The following is a 21,540-nucleotide window of genomic DNA, read 5'->3' as shown; positions in this document are numbered from 1 at the left end:
CCATATTTTGACCTCTGACGGCCTGAAGGCATGGCTCAATATTTCTGCACAGCACTTCCTACAACTCAAGTTCATTTCATGTCAAGTTGTTACCAGACAAAAGGAGGTCCAACACAATATTAGGAGGTATCTCTTAACTTTTATCACCTCAGTATACTTTATATGAAATACAAAATGACCACTGCCTGAGCAACAAGTTCTCAGTTCCTGGATAACTTCTTTCAATACTTATGATGAAACGTGTCTTAGAAACTATTCCAAAATACCTCACTTAGATGTAGTATTAATTATGAATACAAATGAAGAAACTCAACTTTCATTTATTTATTGACAGGGAATCCATTCTGAACTTACATTATTACGAAACAGGTAACATTACAATTACAGCAGCTCATTTAACCACACAAAATATACAGCTTTGTTCAAAGTTCAATTACTTTATTTTGTGTTTTCTTGGTAGTTTCAAGGATTTTTTCTTTTTGAGCATATTGAACATGCTTTTACATCACCATAATTTGCAATGCCTGTTAACTATGAACTACATAATTGACACAGTGAGAAGCAGAAGGGTCTAAAGGACATCATCGTCAATTCCGACCGTATAGCATTTATGCAAGTTTCTGACATCCGATGTTTTTATGGTGAGCCAATTATCTGTGCTGTAAGCCCACACTGTATATATGAACATTCCAGAGAAGCTGTCTCATTGATTTCTCCGATATTCACTTCAGTATGGGGCTGACAACAGTGTGCTTTAGGTCTCTATGGTGTAAGGTGAGTTATTTTTCCTCTTGAGCTTCCAAAATTTCTTGCTCATTCAACGAATGTGACTTATTTGTACCAGAATTACAGCAAGCTGCAAAAGAATGCGTAAACACATGAAATTACACCAATGTGATCATATTGACGCATCCATTTGTGACAACAGCTGTTAAGTTCACTAATGTTTGTTTCATAATAATTCTAGAAACTGACAACAGAATGCATCACCAGTCAAGGTACAGGTAGTGCGGAATTTATAAATTGTTCTCACAATAAATGAGAAAGTTTTCAAGCAATAGGTGGCTCGCACATCAAAGTCGCGGCTTGATCTATAATTGGGTGCGGTCTTTTTAACACAAAGTATTGGCCCGAGCAAATTTCGGCCTTGGTTGCCACGGTGTAAACTATATTCCACAAGTTTAGAGTTACTATTCAGCATTATGAAATTTTTGTTGAGCAATTAAGAGTGGAGAAACTTCAGGATAAGGAAATCAGGCACAAGTACATAACAGCGATCTCAGAAAGGTACCAGTTAGTTGAATGTAGTCAATTACAGTCATTGGAAAAGGAATGGACAAGGTACAGGGACACAGTACTAGAAGTGGCTAAAGAATGTCTTGGAACAGTAGTGTGTAAAAGTAGGATGAAGCAAACAGCTTGGTGGAATGATACAGTCAAGGCAGCCTGTAAAAGGAAAAAGAAGGCGTATCAAAAATGGCTACATACCAGAACCCAGGTAGACAGAGAAAGTTATGTTGAAAAAAGAAACAAAGCCAAACAGATAATTGCAGCATCCAAGAAGAAATCGTGGGAAGACTTTGGAAACAGGTTGGAGACTATGGGTCAAGCTGCTGGAAAACCATTCTGGAGTGTAATTAGCAGTCTTCGAAAGGGAGGTAAGAAGGAAATGACAAGTATTTTGGACAGGTCAGGAAAACTGCTGGTGAATCCTGTGTATGCCTTGGGCAGATGGAGGGAGTATTTTGAAGAGTTACTCAATGTAGGTGAAAATGCGATCAGTAATGATTCAGATTTCGAGGTAGAATGGGATAGGAATGATGATGGAAATAGGATCACATTTGAGGAAGTGGAAAAAATGGTCAATAGATTGCAGTGCAATAAAGCGGCTGGGGTGGATGAAATTAAGTCTGAACTCATCAAATACAGTAGAATGTCAGGTCTTAAATGGCTACACAGGATAATTGAAATGGCCTGGGAGTCGGGACAGGTTCCATCAGACTGGACAAAAGCAGTAATCACACCAATCTTTAAACATGGAAACAGAAAAGATTGTAACAACTACGGAGGTATCTCTTTAATCAGTGTTGTGGGTAAAATCTTCTCAGGTATTGTTGAAAGGAAAGTGCGAGTATTAGTTGAGGACCAATTGGATGAAAATCAGTGTGGGTTTAGGCCTCTTAGAGGTTGTCAGGACCAGATATTTAGCTTACGGCAAATAATGGAGAAGTGTTATGAATGGAACAGGGAATTGTATCTATGCTTCATAGATCTAGAAAAGGCATATGACCGGGTTCCTAGGAGGAAGTTATTTATTGTTCTACAAGATTATGGAATAGGAGGCAAACTTTTGCAAGTAATTAAAGGTCTTTACATGGATAGTCAGGCAGCAGTTAGAGTTGACGGTAAATTGAGTTCATGGTTCAGAGTAGTTTCAGGGGTAAGACAAGGCTGCAACCTGTCTCCACTGTTGTTCATATTATTTATGATCATATGTTGAAAACAATAGACTGGCTGGGTGAGATTAAGATATGTGAACACAAAATAAGCAGTCTTGCATATGTGGATGACTTAGTTGTGATGGCAGATTCGATTGAAAGTTTGCAAAGTAATATTTCAGAGCTAGATCAGAAATGTAAGGACTATGGTATGAAGATTAGCATCTCCAAAACGAAAGTAATGTCAGTGGGAAAGAAATAGAAACGGATTGAGTGCCAAATAGGAGGAACAAAGCTAGAACAGGTGGACGGTTTCAAGTACTTAGGATGCATATTCTCACAGGATGGCAACATAGTGAAAGAACTGGAAGCGAGGTGTAGCAGAGCTAATGCAGTGAGCGCTCAGCTACGATCTACTCTCTTCTGCAAGAAGGAAGTCAGTACCAAGACTAAGTTATCTGTGCACCGTTCAATCTTTCGACCAACTTTGTTGTATGGGAGCAAACGCTGGGTGAATTCAGGTTACCTTATCAACAAGGTTGATTGCAGGTACTAGCAGATGGGAACAATGGCAGGAGGGTGCCCACAATGAGGAAATCAAAGAATAACTGGGAATGAACTCTATAGATGTAGCAGTCAGGGGGAACAGGCTCAGATGGTGGGGTCATGTTACACGCATGGGAGAAGCAAGGTTACCGAAGAGACTCATGGATTCAGCAGTAGAGGGTAGGAGGAGTCGGGGCAGACCGAGGAGAAGGTATCTGGATTCGGTTAAGAATGATTTTGAAGTAATAGGTTTAACATCAGAAGAGGCACCAATGTTAGCACTGAATAGGGGATCATGGAGGAATTGTATAAGGGGGCCTATGCTCCAGACTGAACGCTGAAAGGCATAATCAGTCTTAAATGATGATGATGATGATGATGAATCATTCAAGTGTGGTTTGTGACATAAGTTTCAGCATACACTAGACTGCCCAAGGGATGCGGTTTATTTTATTGTATGACAAGCTGACAAAATTACTAACTCACTGCAATGCTTTTCCCGACCTGGTTGACACACTGAGCAACAAGAGTCACAGATTGCACTACATTCTTTTGAGGTATTCCAAGTCGACTATGTACAAGGAAGAAATATCAACAGACCGTTTTCAAATATTTTTGCACATCACCCCTTCACATCCTCACCTGCAATCCTATGGGGTAGTGCAGAATTTTATTCACATCATTGTTGTATAAAAAATGAGCCATGTATATACAAATTTGGTTGAAGTTGCTCCAAGCATTTCTGAGGCATTCTTTTATGTCACCTCTTTTCACCACCACGTTAGCTGTAGGATTGCTAGAGTTGTCTTTCTGTCACAGTATTTTTTTTCCAAATGTCAAGTGTTACATGTGCCAAGTTTCGTAGAAACCATCACCAAGGCCAACATCAATGAGCCTAGTGACCCCGAAAGTATAAATGCAATATCAATGTTGCCACTGAATATTTGTTTTGCGTCATGGTTTCTCACGACTGCTTCCATCCAAGGGATGGTAGCAGTATACCACCAACACAGTTTTTTCATGCAAATAGTTATAACAATAATTCATGTATGCACAAAATTTGGTTGAAATTGCTCCAGATGATCCACAGTTTTGTCTTACATCACCCACCACTCTCTCCTACGGGAGATAAGTGGTTCTTACACCAACTTTGTTTCCTTCCTGGTGTGCACCAAGTCTGGTTGAAATTGATCAACTGTTATAATAGATATGGAAATAAATACAGTTACAGTTATTTCCTATAACTACACTCCAGGCACACAACTATGGTCCAAGATGCTGATCTCTACTTCATATTGAGTAGACCAGTACAAACGTTGCCTGCATTCCTTCTGTGTTGCATTTGGAAGTCTCATATGTGCTGGACTCCATGAAACAGCCAAACTACTATCTCAGCACACTTGGAAAGTGTCAGCAGCTGTTCAATTTTTTTTGATGAAGATTACCCTTCAGCAGTCCACTTACGTAGAACTAACATTGGAAAATGAGGAGTTCTTACATTACTTAAGACAGAACACAAGTTCCACAATAATGAAACAAATAGTTTTTGTAGTGAACAACACACAAAAGTGTGCACTTGTGAATTAATACGGAAAAAATAGTTCACTACTAACTGTAACTGTACATAGTTGGCCATTAGGAAATTTTAAACTGTTCACGACACATGGGCTACTTACTATGCTGTCTGTCACGCAGCTAGCAGGTAATAGTTGTTTTGAGTTCAATGTAGATTTTCCTAAAGAACTCCGATGTGGAAAATTATCTGGAAACCTTGTTTGGATCCTACAATTTGATCTTGATAATTAATTTCCCAACACAGACAGTAGGGCCCTAACTGATAACGTTTTCTTTAATGATGCTAAAAACAAGAGAGAAACTTTACACCCATTAAAAAATGCTCTCTGTGATTGTGAATCACAGTATGGATAAATAAGATAGTGCTTTACAGCACAGATACCTCAGCACAAATCAGTTAGGGTAATTAATGACTTCAAGACAAACATTTTAAGAAACAGTCTACAAGAGATGAGGGATGCCCTTTATAATGAACAAAATGCTGATGTAAATTTTAAATATTCCATGAATATCAATATTTGAAAACAGCTTTCCAAATAAGCTAATCAAAAAGGACACTTTAACATTCATGTAAAAACTGTGGATTACTAAGAGTAGTGTAGTATCTTGTGAAAGAAAATGTATCTGTTGGCAAGAACAAACAAAGATTGCAGTGTAGTTGTACACTACAAAAAATACTCAGAATTACCAAGAGAAGTTACTAAAAATTCAAGGAACATGTGCATTATGTCAGAAATCAAAAACTCTGACAACAGGCAACGAAACACAATAAAATGAGGAACATGCAAACAGGTCACAGGATAGGGTAACATCGCTACTGTTTTAAATTAAAGGACCATAAATGATCAATCATTTCTTAAACATAGCAGAAAATGTATGTACAAACGGTTCAGGGGGAAAAAAGTAAAAGCAGTGTGCTGAAAAAGCAACTCATGTAAAATTCAACCATATGAATGACTCACCATCTTTTCCTTCTGAAATTATGAAAATTATATATTCTCTCAAAAATAAAATCTCTTCTGGAGTTGGTAATGTTTCGAACAGAGTACTAAAGACTTGTTCCCATATTATATAAGAAAGGTGATAGATATCAGTAACTACCAAACCATTTTACTACAGTTACCATTTCACAAAATTTTTGAGAAGGTCACATATTCTAAAATAGTAACCCACCTGAACAACAATAATAATATCCACAGTAAATTACAGTTTGAATTTCAAAAGAGTTGCTCAGCTGAGAATGGGCACAGATATCTTTTTATGTATTTGCATTACACAATATTTTATAGAAAATTTGAATCTGAGGTGTAATTATGGCCCAAAATTGTTCTGCTGGTACTGTATTTCAATAATGGAAAGTAAAATAGCTCTTTTTTTTAATACAAATTGTAGCGTAAACATCAAAAGAAGAGAGCTTGGAAGCTATATCACCCTTACACCCCAAATAAAACGAACTTGATGTTTAACGGAAATACATATGGGGGAAGAGGAGGGGAGGGGGGGGGGGGGGGCAGGAGGAGCCAAGTCAGGCGCGTAATGGGGCCCCTTAGGGATATGGCAGCAAGGGAGGGGAAGAAAACCAAAGTGCACTCCGTGTGCATACCGGGGGGAGTCATTCCAGATGTGGAAAGGGTCCTTCCGGATGCCATGAAGGGTACAGGGTGCACCCATCTGCAGGTGGTCGCTCATGTCGGCACCAATGATGTGTGTCGCTATGGATCGGAGGAAATCCTCTCTGGCTTCCGGCGGCTATCTGATTTGGTGAAGACTGCCAGTCTCGCTAGCGGGATGAAAGCAGAGCTCACCATCTGCAGCATCGTCGACAGGACTGACTGCGGACCTTTGGTACAGAGCCGAGTGGAGGGTCTGAATCAGAGGTTGAGACGGTTCTGCGACCATGTGGGCTGCAGATTCCTCGACTTGCGCCATAGGGTGGTGGGGTTTCGGGTTCCGCTGGATAGGTCAGGAGTCCACTACACGCAACAAGCGGCTACACGGGTAGCAGGGGTTGTGTGGCGTGGGCTGGGTGGTTTTTTAGGTTAGATGGCCTCGGGCAAGTGCAGAAAGGGCAACAGCCTCAACGGGTGCGGGGCAAAGTCAGGACATGCGGGGACCAAGCAGCAATCGGTATTGTAATTGTAAACTGTCGAAGCTGCGTTGGTAAAGTACCGGAACTTCAAGCGCTGATAGAAAGCACCGAAGCTGAAATCGTTATAGGTACAGAAAGCTGGCTGAAGCCAGAGATAAATTCTGCCGAAATTTTTACAAAGGCACAGACGGTGTTTAGAAAGGATAGATTGCATGCAACCGGTGGCGGAGTGTTCGTCGCTGTTAGTAGTAGTTTATCCTGTAGTGAAGTAGAAGTGGATAGTTCCTGAGAATTATTATGGGTGGAGGTTACACTCAACAACCGAGCAAGGTTAATAATTGGCTCCTTTTACCGACCCCCCGACTCAGCAGCATTAGTGGCAGAACAACTGAGAGAAAATTTGGAATACATTTCACATAAATTTTCTCAGCATGTTATGGTCTTATGTGGAGATTTCAATTTACCAGATATAGACTGGGACACTCAGATGTTTAGGACGGGTGGTAGGGACAGAGCATCGAGTGACATTATACTGAGTGCACTATCCGAAAATTACCTCGAGCAATTAAACAGAGAACCGACTCGTGGAGATAACATCTTGGACCTACTGATAACAAACAGACCCGAACTTTTCGACTCTGTAAGTGCAGAACAGGGAATCAGTGATCATAAGGCCGTTGCAGCATCCCTGAATATGGAAGTTAATAGGAATATAAAAAAAGGGAGGAAGGTTTATCTGTTTAGCAAGAGTAATAGAAGGCAGATTTCAGACTACCTAACAGATCAAAACGAAAATTTCTGTTCCGACACTGACAATGTTGAGTGTTTATGGAAAAAGTTCAAGGCAACCGTTAAATGCGTTTTAGACAGGTACGTGCCGAGCAAAACTGTGAGGGACGGGAAAAACCCACCGTGGTACAACAACAAAGTTAGGAAACTACTGCGAAAGCAAAGAGAGCTTCACTCCAAGTTTAAACGCAGCCAAAACCTCTCAGACAAACAGAAGCTAAACGATGTCAAAGTTAGCGTAAGGAGGGCTATGCGTGAAGCGTTCAGTGAATTCGAAAGTAAAATACTAGGTACCGACTTGACAGAAAATCCTAGGAAGTTCTGGTCTTACGTTAAATCAATAAGTGGCTCGAAACATCATGTCCAGACACTCTGGGATGATGATGGCATTGAAACGGAGGATGACAAGCGTAAAGCTGAAATACTAAACACCTTTTTCCAAAGCTGTTTCACAGAGGAAGACCGCACTGCAGTTCCTTCTCTAAATCCTCGCACCAATGAAAAAATGGCTGACATTGAAATAAGTGTCCAAGGAATAGAAAAGCAACTGGAATCACTCAACAGAGGAAAGTCCACTGGACCTGACGGGATACCAATTCGATTCTACACAGAGTACGCGAAAGAACTTGCCCCCCTTCTAACAGCCGTGTACCGCAAGTCTCTAGAGGAACAGAAGGTTCCAAATGATTGGAAAAGAGCACAGGTAGTCCCAGTCTTCAAGAAGGGTCGTCGAGCAGATGCGCAAAACTATAGACCTATCTCTCTGACGTCGATCTGTTGTAGAATTTTAGAACATGTCTTTTGCTCGAGTATCATGTCGTTTTTGGAAACTCAGAATCTACTATGTAGGAATCAACATGGATTCCGGAAACAGCGATCGTGTGAAACCCAACTCGCATTATTTGTTCATGAAACCCAGAAAATATTAGATACAGGCTCCCAGGTAGATGCCATTTTCCTTGACTTCCGGAAGGCGTTCGATACAGTTCCGCACTGTCGTCTGATAAACAAAGTAAGAGCCTACGGAATATCAGACCAGCTGTGTGGCTGGATTGAAGAGTTTTTAGCAAACAGAACACAGCATGTTGTTCTCAATGGAGAGACATCTACAGACGTTAAAGTAACCTCTGGCGTGCCACAGGGGAGTGTTATGGGACCATTGCTTTTCACAATATATATAAATGACCTAGTAGATAGTGTCGGAAGTTCCATGCGGCTTTTCGCGGATGATGCTGTAGTATACAGAGAAGTTGCAGCATTAGAAAATTGTAGCGAAATGCAGGAAGATCTGCAGCGGATAGGCACTTGGTGCAGGGAGTGGCAACTGACCCTTAACATAGACAAATGTAATGTATTGCGAATACATAGAAAGAAGGATCCTTTATTGTATGATTATATGATAGCGGAACAAACACTGGTAGCAGTTACTTCTGTAAAATATCTGGGAGTATGCGTGCGGAACGATTTGAAGTGGAATGATCATATAAAATTAATTGTTGGTAAGGCGGGTACCAGGTTGGGATTCATTGGGAGAGTCCTTAGAAAATGTAGTCCATCAACAAAGGAGGTGGCTTACAAAACACTTGTTCGACCTATACTTGAGTATTGCTCATCAGTGTGGGATCCGTACCAGATCGGGTTGACGGAGGAGATAGAGAAGATCCAAAGAAGAGCGGCGCGTTTCGTCACAGGGTTATTTGGTAACCGTGATAGCGTTACGGAGATGTTTAACAAACTCAAGTGGCAGACTCTGCAAGAGAGGCGCTCTGCATCGCGGTGTAGCTTGCTCGCCAGGTTTCGAGAGGGTGCGTTTCTGGATGAGGTATCGAATATATTGCTTCCCCCTACTTATACCTCCCGAGGAGATCACGAATGTAAAATTAGAGAGATTAGAGCGCGCACAGAGGCTTTCAGACAGTCGTTCTTCCCGCGAACCATACGCGACTGGAACAGGAAAGGGAGATAATGACAGTGGCACGTAAAGTGCCCTCCGCCACACACCGTTGGGTGGCTTGCGGAGTATAAATGTAGATGTAGATGTAGATGTCAGAAACTGTGGCAGAAGTGAGCTACATGTCAAGAAGTGACGAACTGTGCATTTGGCCTAGAGAAAGGTATCATCTTACGTACAATGAATATGATTTAAATTGCAAAATTCGGCCACCAGTTAAGATGTCCAACAAGAGAGATTTAAATTCTGTAAAAAAAGCCACAGCATATGGGGTAAATAAACGATTTTGTCACTTCTTTTCTTATGTATTGGTTAAATTTCATCAGTTGCAACATAAACATGTTACATAAGGTTTTTCTTTCATTTCCAACTCAAATAAATTGTCATATGAACCATAACTATTAGCTATCATAATAAATACGAAATGGTCCACAGTTAGACACAGTGGCACCTAATTATGGTCCAATTTTTAGTAATTAGTACTTGCTTTGATAATATTTGAAACTGAAAACTGAAATAATAGTGATGTTCCTTTCACTTCAATGTCGTATGTACATGATGTGCAGATAAAATGACAAAAACTGCACGAATTAGATCATAGTTACGAGAAATTATGAGAGCCCAAGATTTATGCCGCATCACAGTTTCTACGTTGTTACGCAATATTTATGTGGCAACAGAAGTCAAAGTCATGTCGTTCAGCATTCTTAGCCTTCACATTTACTACATTTCTATATTTTTTCCTTAAAAAAGCACACTAATTTTCCTCTTTCCAAGGCCTCTTGCATGCTTTCCCGGAAGTTGATTTAAGATAATCATAATTGAGTCAACATTGTGCTACACAGAAGACAACTTTTTATTACCTACAAAGCAAAATCATCTTCCCTTTCATACTACCACTTGAAAACTCAAAACACCATGGAAAATGCATGCTTGAACATAAAAGTAGGTGCTAACCAAACCTGCAAGTTCCTCTGTTGTATCTGACCACAAACAGTGCCCATGTAACGTCCTCAATAAATTACAAGTGTGAGTCATGATCAGAACAGAATCCTGTGTAGTTGCCAGTGCATATGTCATAGCTAAGTGAATTTGAATGTGTGCAAATTGCCGGTGCTCATGTGGTGGGTACTTCCATAATCAAGGCAGCCGAAGTGTTTGGCATTTCAAGAGGCACCATATCAAAGATTTATATCACATACACGGAATGCGGAGAAAAATTATCCAATGCACTACAACAGGGATGAAGTGCATCGAGTGATCATGACAGATGATCACTGAAGAGGATTGAGACAAACAGTAAGGGGCCGACAACTCCAAATGTCACTGCAGAATATAATATCATACTCGTGACCCCTGTCACCGACAAAAACAACACAAAGCGAGCTCCATAAGCTAGAATTTCAAAACCTCTCATTTGTGACACAAATATCCATAACAGAAAATGTGGCACCGAATCTAGAAAACCTGGACTATGGAGCAATGCAAGGTGGACATTTGGTTGGATAAGTCTTGTTTAACACCGTTTCCAACTTCTGGCAGAGGTTATGTCTGGCATACACCATCCCAAGGCTACAGGGCAGACTGCTAGCTGTCAAGAGTGAAACAGGGTGAGAATTCGGTAGTGATTTGGGCAGCCATATCATGTTATTCCATTGATCTCATGTTTACACTGTGAGGTCACATTGGCCACCACAGTCACTATATTTCAATATTATGGAGCCTCTGTGGTCTACCAAGAGAAGGTCGTGCAATAGTTATCTCCCCCTCTATCACTATTACATGAACTTGGCACTAGTTAGTAGGAAGAATAGTAAAGGATTCCCTTGAAAACTGTACAGGACCTACGTTCATCCATTCTGAGACGAGCAGAAGCTCTTTGGAGTGTAACTGATTTCCTACACCATACTAAGCTTGAAAATGTATTGTACTTTTGGTGATTCCGTATTTTTGCCCATCCTTTGTACTAGGCAAATCACTTTTTTGGGTTTTTACGATTCATGTAGAAATACTGCATAGACAACATTATGTTTTTCTACTTTCTTGACAGTATTGTATTTTCCTATCTAAGTAAGTTCAGCTACAGTAAGAAAAAGTGTTAAAAAAGAAAAGGACAAATACCTCCCTTTCAACAACCATAATTACAGGCTACAGTGTGATAGCATTCTGTCTCCTGAAATCTTGATGGAGGTGACAAAATGATTTGTAGTATAGTCCAAGGTCTAGGTTATGTTGGAAGTTGACAATCTGATTGGGAGGTGGCAAAGCATAGAAACGCAAATGCAAAATAAATGTTGCAGGAAGAAACTGATCTGTATTGTCCTGCACAATGACACGCATTTCAAAACCAAAGCTATTGTTTTCAGCTACCACAGCCAACCTCAGATCATAAAACATGCCATGGTTCACTACCATCACTGCAGAAATGACTGTTTTCCCCAATGGTGGTAGTGAACCACAGCATCTATTTTCTGATTTGAGGTTGATCACTGATGGCTAATTTTGTTTCGAATTCAATGTAATTGCGCCAACCAATAAATTATTTTCAAGGTATACTATCAATGTGTGTCTCCAGTTTGAATGAAATATCATTCTTTTCAAGACTGATCTACAGCACAGCCTAATAGGTATTTTCATACCATACTTGGCTCACTTTTTGTTATAAAAACAAGCTGCATGATAAATTCAGAACAGCTGCATTATACATTTATCAGAACAACTTGACAGCTACTTGTTTACAGGACAGCTACCATAACAACAACCAGAGCCAGAGTTTGGTCACACCTTCTACCCTGTGCACAGTTTTCATTCTGCTACCCTAGTTGCCAGTCACCTGTCAGTTGCTGACGAGATTAGTCCACAAAATAATTATTGTGATATGAACTTATATGCTTCGTTCCTCAGTGTGGTATGCTTCTTTTATGAAAAATGTGAAGAGAAATAAGTGCTTGCAGAATGGATTCAATACTGCATGTTAATGAGGAATCTATCAACATACTCAGTACGGAATTGCACAGCTGCTGCTATCAGAGCCACTTTGAGCTGGCACATAATGGTGAACTGGCTAACATCCCCTCTCCCCTTTATGCCCAACTATCAATTACTGTTATTCTGATCCTGGTGTAGACAGCAGATAAATCTCCAACAATTATCTTTGTAGATTTCATGTACATGTATCTCCAATAAACTACAAAAAACACATGGGAGTGCATTCTTCCTATAACCACAACTCCACAGACACTACAGAAACAATCTGGAATAGAAGATAAAAAGATAAGATGGGACAATGTTTCATCTTTTATTATTCGCATCAAAGAATCACTACAGAAACTATAGATTGGACACCTAGAGTGCTTTACTGAGCTTCATTATGTAAATGAAAACTACTACCCTCAAACTACTAAGACACTTTACAAACCTAGTAACTGGGTAGGGAAGGAAGGATAATTTCATATGGGGTACATATCACAGTAAGACTTCACATTTTCACAAAAGCAATACTTTAGCAACCAGTATAACATGCCAAATATAGAGCCCCTAATGACATCCCTTTTGACAGCAAAAGATGTAAAAATTAGTCATCCTAACCTTGACAGTAGCTACTGGCAACAAAATATTAACACTATTGAAAGTTTGACCAACAGAAATTCTAAGGAACAAACATCTATTCCACAGAAGGAACTAAACAAAAGATTATCAGATGATAACTTAATCTACAAAACATGAAACTCTAAACAAAGAATTCAAAATATATTCTTTATGAAGATTAAAACCCAGGCAAACTAAATTGATCAGAGATAACTTTTATCCAAGAAAAAGAGTTTTAGCCACATCGAGCTGCAAGATCACTGCAACTGCAATTAAAAACTTCAATGGAGATGTTAATTCGCTCTCTTGTATACTTCGTGATAGAAGCACGCTTGCTGACCGATACTAGATTGTTTCAGACCGATCTGGAATTTTAAAGTTTTTCAAGTATCGTCTTGACGTATTAGTCAAAGTTCTGAAGAAAAGTGATAGAACATTTACCGTTTAGCCACACAACAGAACAGATATTGTACCCGAGGGAAAACTAACTCCTCTGATACTTAATCAATTATGGGACTTGGTCGTCATGATCTATGATCGCCACGAACAAGAAGCGACACAACAATATATCAAATGCCAACAAACTCTACAAATAGACTTGAGTAGGAAACATATACACACTACCATGAAGAATTCACAGGTATGCCGTGTTGTTGGAAGCTGTAGTCAATGTCAGAATTGCTGATGTAAATCGCAGCTTCAATTCCTTGAATTATAGATCAGTGTGCTTTCTAGTGCAGTGGTTAGATAATTCAGAAGTTTCAATAAACTCAGTTATAACTTTAATACTTTGTGTCGCCTACATCATTTAATTGAACTTTATTGTGTAACTGTGAAATAATTATTTTCTTGAGAAGGCTGAAGCTAAAGGTGATTGAGTGACATTATTAACAGTGAACAGTAATTGAACATTTTATTACGACAATTTCTGTACTTTATTTAGAGAATACATTATCTCTGGATTTACGACGTAGGAGTTGTTGAATTAGCACTGTAGTGCCGCATTAATGACACTATAATACTTCCAAAATCAATATCCTTGTAAGGCTATAATGTGGCATCGACTTGAATGGTGGAACTTATAATTCAGGATATCATATAGGATATCATATTATCTAAGTTTGAACATTCATTTGCAAACCGGATATAAAAGCCACTGATATCAAGTTTCATGTAAGTTTATAAGCCCATCGCGAACACGCGAAGGATATTTGGTTTATTGTTTCAGATAAAGGGAGTTGTTGCGGTACCAAGTGGTGCAGTCGCTGTGTGTAGCAGTAAAGAAGACAGACATCCTTCGAACACCATTGCTTCAATTACAAGCGAGGGCCGCTTATACATTTTGGCATGCTGCTCTATCAGTAAGCGGATATCTGTTAGAGGGAGATAGTATCTGAAACTAACCAAACAAAGTGAGAAGTTTGTTTTAACAGTTACAGATCAGAGTTGTCGTGATCGACCTAGGCCAACCTGTGTCAACCAGACTAACAACCATCCCCATCGAGCCGAGCCCCCCCCCCCCCCCCCCCCCCACACACACACACACAGTACTGGCATATTAGTATGGGAAAAATGTTCACACACTGCTTTGAAATTTTATCTTTTGTGACTGCCTTCATGCTTAATCAAAATCCCAAGCTTTCTATCTTCTTCTCTGTACTATTCCCTGTCTTCAAAGAAACAGACGTTCCAGTTCAAAAAGTTTTACATTTTACCCATTCTGGTTGAATACGCGTTTATTTGCATTTGTACTAATTTTTTCTACATGGAAATAAACAATGAACCCACAAATGAAAGTTTCTTCTCTGAAAGGAAAAAACACAAACAGTAAAAAATGAGACGAAATAACATATCCAGATTTTATAACATGTTCTGCATGAACCTCGAACCAAACAGAAATATTAAAAAATTGTATTTCTACTAATGGCAACACGAGATTTACTGCTAAATCTGTAGAAACGATTCACAGGAAAGAGAAAGACTGAAATGCTCAGCTACAACACTGCAACATATAAGCGACAATGTTTTTATCACCACTTTAAAGAAGTTACATAATTCATTTTGCTTGTGGCTACATGTCTGCAACTCAATTCCAGTACAAATTAAAATCCCCACACCACAGCACCATACCATACCAATAGAGGAGCCAAAACAAAATGCCACAATCCATCTCAACTTCAGTACCAGGCTTCATCATCATTTTGTTTTAGCTCCTCTAGCAGCAACCTACAGTACTGCTGTGTGGTCTTTTTAGTGTACACCACAAATGATGACATGTACCAAAAATTAATTATGTACCACATTTCATATGTAAGACACACTTTTCCCTTCAAATAAGCTCAAAACCCAGATGCATCTTGCACGTGTGTAGCAACTTACGGTAAGTAAGTATAAGCTCTATTTCTTAAAAAAATTTATTTTTCGGATTGATGCAATTCATTGTTAGCTTCCTTGTGAATTTTGGGCATTCTAATCGTACAGAGTCCAGCAGATGCATATGCGCCATCGCTAACAGTTTTTATACTGTTCATTCAATCTTCAGATATTGTTGTGTCTAGTGCGGAGATCCACTTGGGTCATACCTATATTGTGGTTTTATTTGCGAACTATGGCTGAAGCCTACTTACAACTGTCTCTGGATGATGATCCCAAACTTGTCTTCATAGTGAATACTCCCTTCTGTTTACATTAATACCAGCACCTGCCATTTGACTCTGCTAGTGCCCCTGCCCTCTTCCAACAATTTTTGGAGCATCTCACGGCTTCAGTGCTGGGTACATTAGCAGCCTGGATGATACTGTGGTCTCAGGTTCCTCAATAGATGAACATTTGTGGAACCTTCATGCATTGTTCATGACTCTACAGGCCACTGGTCTGACATGTAACTCTGACAAATCACAATTATTTCAGCCCTCTATCCTCTATTTTGGTTTTGAAGTCTCACATGCTGGCATCAAGCCTCTACACCAGTATATCGATGCCATTAAAGCTTTGCCCCACCCTAGAAAAGTCAAAGAGTTGCAAGCCTCTTGCAGAACAATTGCTTACGACCATAAATTTCTTCCTGGTGTAGACAATGGCCCATTCACTTCACACTCTCTTACATAAATATGTTCCTTTTCACTAGTTCCCTCACTGCGAGGATGTTTTTACGTTATTAAGGCCTTGCTTGCTTACCTTCCAACCTGGCAAAAATCTTGTTTCAGCCACAGCTGCCTCCTATTATGGCCTTTGGACCATTTTCAAACACAAATATGTGGACAGTTTTGAACACACTATAGTGTACACTTCCGAAACTAAATCGGAAGCACCAGTGCAAAGAGAAGAACCCTTGCTATTGTGTAAGTGCTCAAAACATTTCACGTTTTCATAGATACTTCTAAGTTTCTTTTGATTACTGATAAAGCGGTGCATTGGAAGAGCTGAGAGTCACGTGTCTGTGGTACCAGTACCTAATACACCTCAGTATTATCCACTCTTGTGGATCAGTCTCCTCTACAGAAAGTAGGGACCTGTCATTACCCATCACTTGACTGTAAGCACCGCTTCAATAGTAGATCTAGGTGTCCTGTACAATGCAGATAGAGACCAGGGAAGACTCAGGGTGTTACACTGACCCCCTAAGCATCAAGTCCAAGGTGCTGTCTCTCACTGAAACTGAGTTAGTGGGACTTATTTCATGTTTTGGGGAAACAACCAGAAATTCTGAAAGTTCTGTGACAAGCTAGATTGAAGTTTCCTGGACTTGTGCCACTGGGGTGAGAGCTGTAGGACACCCCTAAATTGGTCAGTGTGCATGACACATCAAAGGCTGCTGCCCAAGTAGCTGGCTGCATGTGGGTTACACACATGGATTTCTTAGATTCAGTAATTCTCCATCCAATCCAGATAATGACAGCTGTGGGAAACCCAGAGGTATCAATGTAAGAGGAAAGAAATGCCTCCCACAGATGAGAGCATCAAAATCCTAATGGTTCATTGTCGAGGCATTCACAACAAAGTGCCAGAGTTTGAAGTGCTCCTGAACAGCAGTGAAGCACACACAAAACTAAGTACAGAAAGTTGGTTGAAACCTGAAACTGATACAGGTGAGATTAATGTGAAAAATTTAAGTGAATATTGAAAGGACAGGCTAATGGAGAGTAGAGGTGGCGTATTTGTCACAGCAGGCAAGAAACTCAAATCCACTGAGACAGAAATTGAGGCTACATGTGAGATTGAGTGGGCTAAACTCAGTAGCAGCAGTGGGCAAAATAATAAGGGATTCTATTGTCCACCAGACTTCTCTCATGTATTCAAAAACTTTACAGAAAACCTTTGTTCACGTGTACGTAGTTCCCCAATCATACTGTAAAATTAGGTGAAGACTTTAATCACCCAACAATTAATTGGGATAATTACAGTTTTGTTAGTTGTTGGTGTGATAAGACATCTTGTGAAACATTACTAAATGCATTCTCTGAAAACTACACAGAATACATAGTTCGGAACCCCACTAAGGATGGAAATATATAGGACCTAGTGGCAAGAAACAGACCTATGTCCACAATGAAACTGGTATCAATGACCATGACTTGGTTGTGGCAACAATGATTAACGAAGTACAAAGGACAACTGAAACAAGCAATAGATATACACGTTCAGTAAACTAGACCAAAAAAAAAAATGAGAAGTGTCAAAATCTCAATGAAGAACTTTAAACTTTCAACACATGGCAGGAGCATATAGAAGAACTATGGTTCAAGTTTAAAAGAATAGTAGAAAATGTTCGGATATACACAAGGTAACAATTACTGAACTATATGAAATAAAATTGTCCTAACTTCTGAACGGTTTACTTTAGGACATTCAAACTGCACAGTTGGCCGCAGGACATGTCGGGAATTATATAGTTTGGTTTAGCGAAGAAGCCTACTTTCATCTTGATGGGTTCGTCAATTAGCAAACAATGGGTGACAGTGTGGTGTGCAATGTCCAGCCACGGAATTGTCAGTGCAATATTCCTTGATGAAACGGTGACTACCAATCAGTACATGAAAATTTGGAAGATGATTTCAACCCCATTATCCAAAGTGACCCTGATTTCAACAATATGTGGTTCATCCGAGATGGAACTCGACCCCATCGAAGCAGGAGAGTGCTTGATGTCCTGGAAGAGCACTTTGGGGACCATATTCTGGCTCTGGGGACCCCAGAGACCACTAGCATGGGCCTCAATTGGCCGGCATATTCTCCAGATCTGAACACACACTATTCCTTTTTGTGGGGCTATATTAAGAACAAGGTGTATGCCATTCATCTGCGCCACATCATCGCCAATGACGGCAGGCACATCGAACCTGTCAAAGTAAATCTGAATATCTGTAGTGACATTTACATGTTGAATAAAGTGTGTGCACACCATAGTTTGTAACCAGTTTATGTTTTTCCATAGAGTTCAATAATTTTCATGTCATCCTCAATGTACCAGCAGAACAGTTCATAATGGTAGGTACCCTCCACAGTACACAGGCACTGTAAAGACACTTCAAAAGAAATGGAGACTACTGTATAATAAATGCAAAACGAAGAATATGACTACAGATAGACAGATGCTAAATGAAATGTGTTTGGCTGTTGAGAAGGCAATGCGCGAAGCCTTCAGTGACTACCCTAGCAGAATAATGTCAAGTAATCTTCCACAGAACCCAAAAAAATTCTGGTTATATGTAAAGGCTGTTGGTTGGTTGTTTGGTTGGTTGATGTAGGGTATAAAATGGCCAAACTACAGAGTCATCAGTCCCTTTTTCCTCATGCAGACAAACCTTAAGTTTAAATAATTCCCAAAAGGGGTCGGGGAAAGAAAAAGAGCGGAAAAGTAACGAGGAACACCTGGAAAGGAAAAACAGAAGAAGCTAACCAAAAGGGGAAAAATGTACACTAAAAGGAAAAGTAGTGGAAGGTATTAAAAAACTATAGCAGGTGGCCAAGGCTGGCTTATCACAACAATAAAAAAAAAGGATGAGCCAGCCACTCTGCAACACACTAAAATTTCCAGCCTAAAAGAGAAGGCAAGATGAACACATACAGGGACAAGAAGAACACCAAGGCAAACAAACACCAATGAAAGAGTGAGGAACAGTTAAAACAGAGAGGGGGGAGGGGGGAATGGAGGTCTGTGAGAGAAGGCCAGGCTCCCACCCTTAGATTGTGTGGTAAAAACCCCCCTTATGAATAAAACGTATAACCCCACTAGCCATTGAGACATTGTTGGCTAACACTGGAGGCAGGATGCTGGGAAGGTTCAAAGACTGCCACAGAGCGGCTAAAACAGGTCAGCCGAACAAGATGTGGACGACAGTCATGTGGGAGCCACAGCAACACCCAGGTGAATCCTCGCGATGGAGGAAGTGACCACGTATTAGCCAAATATGGCGGATGTGGAGCCAGCAAAGGACAATGGGGTCCCTGAGAGTAGCTTGAATCGACAACTGCCATACATTCGTTGTCTCCTTGATAACGGACAAAGTGAAGGCCCCGTCGTTCCAAACTGGCACATAGCTCACCATTGGACTGCAACAGGTGGTCGCGATGAAAATTAATTCCTTTGTCCATGTTGAGGCTTTTATGGGGAGTGGCCAAAACAGGACTATCATCCAGCTTGTCACTGACGAGTAATGCCTGGGACTGTGTTGGAGATGTCAACTGAATCAAAACCGACCCACTGCGCATTTTGGGCAGCACTGTCACTTCACCAAACTTGTCCTCCAGATGATTTAAAAAAAAAAAAAAAAAAAAAAAAAAAGAGGCTTCATATCTAGAAGGAGTTCCCATGAGCTCTGTTGCACACTAAATAACAAGGTGAATATGGCTCTCTTCGCTTTATAGCCCTACGTTCCTCCCATGATGTTGCTAGGGAGGGGAATGATTTAGAGTCATATTTGTCAGCAATGTAATCACCCTTCCCTTTCTCAGAGACTGCTCGGGTCATTCGGTCCCAAGCGAAAGATGACTGACCACTACATTGCAGGTCATCCGCCCTGATACCACCCACTCCTATCAGGAGTTTCTCCCACAGGCAACACCCAGCCATAGCAAAGGCCATCTGGCATGATGGCCATTGCCGGGAGTCCTGATGCCCCAAGAAGATGGGCATCTACTCCTTGGCATACGTGGGCAGTTTGCAACTCTGACATCAGCAGTGCGACCCCTGTGTTGTCAGGGAGCTACCACCAAATGGGTACATGGTGGCCCCACCACAACGGACTGGCAAAAGTGCTGGATATTGAGTGTGGAGAAATCCAATAGTGTCATGGAGGCGAAAGAGGACAGTAGAGAACGGAAAAAGAAGATGTACCCCGGAAGGTACCCCTCACCAAAATAGTTGAGTTGCAGGTGGAGATGCAAAGCCATGACAATAAGAGGTGCAAGAGATCTAATATAACAGCACTGTGGATAACTGGTGCACCATATAAGACGTCCTTCCCCAAATGGCCCACACTTCTGTATAATTTGGAAAGCAGGAAGTGAAACCATAAAATGGGACCTGAACTTATTGGGCTGAAAAGTGGGAGACCACTTTTAACTGCATCTTATGACAGGCAGGAAAACCTTGGGCCTATTGTAACCCATGAACCCGTACGTGGTTATAAAGGCTGTTAGTGGCACCATAAGTTGGCGTCCAGACCCTAGCGAATGAGACAGGAACTGAAATTGAGGGTATCAAAGTAAAAGCTGAAATACATAATTCCGTTTTCAAATATAACTTTACAGAGGAAAACCCAAGAGTATTGCCCCAATTTAATATTTGTACCACTGAAAAGATGAGTGAAGTAAGTAGTAGTAGTGTCAGCTATGTTGGGTCAATCCATACCAACTGGTCCAAGAAAAAAAATAATTGGTTGATTGACCATCTCAGAAAAATTTCATATTTGCTGGGTGAATTCCCCAATGTTTAGTAGTCACAAAAATATTTTTTAAAAAATTTTATTGTTTATTATTTTCAAATGGCGGCCATATTTTTTCCAAGCCGCATGCAATTTTTTGTATTTGCAAGCATCTACTTTTTTCACAATTATTTAGTAGTGGATTGTCCTAAGCCTTTCAGATAAAATGCATTTTTAGTTCAACACACTCTGGGCTACAAATTAATATCACCACCACTTAGCTGAATGTATTCTTTAATATATTTTTAATGTTCAAAGTTATTAGCCACAAATTTAAAAAAAAAAACTCAATTTTTGAACAGTAGTTTTCCAAAGAAAGATTAATTTCTAAGCTTTAATATTTTTCCTGGTATTACACTGTATAGTTTAGTTACTTTTTATAGAGTATCAATGGTGAGCAGCTTACACTTACAAAATACACATTTTAAAAAATTTATTTTTTAATTTTTCCATTTTGTGGCCTGCAGTATCTCTGTTGGGGGACCACATAAAAATCAGAAAATTCCATAGTTAATAGACCTCTATGATATCAAACTTTAGTATAAATTTCAACTTTGAGATTCAATTGGAAGTTATGGAAAAAAATTACAAACATGAGTGAAAAATACATTTTTTAACATCTGCGATATCTAGGCTTAT

The 21,540-nt window shown here is 40.0% G+C and overlaps 1 protein-coding gene across 3 annotated transcripts in view; it reads right to left on the bottom strand.

Moving 5' to 3' along the window:
• Positions 1–21,540, bottom strand: part of LOC126100309 (coiled-coil domain-containing protein 6) — a 72,966-nt gene that overhangs the window by 34,826 nt on the left and 16,600 nt on the right. The gene's annotated exons all lie outside the window — the stretch shown is intronic.

Source organism: Schistocerca cancellata, chromosome 9 (genome assembly GCF_023864275.1).
Source record: "Schistocerca cancellata isolate TAMUIC-IGC-003103 chromosome 9, iqSchCanc2.1, whole genome shotgun sequence".
In the NCBI taxonomy this organism is placed as follows: Eukaryota; Metazoa; Arthropoda; class Insecta; order Orthoptera; family Acrididae; genus Schistocerca; species Schistocerca cancellata.
This window is presented reverse-complemented; position numbering and strand designations above follow the sequence as displayed.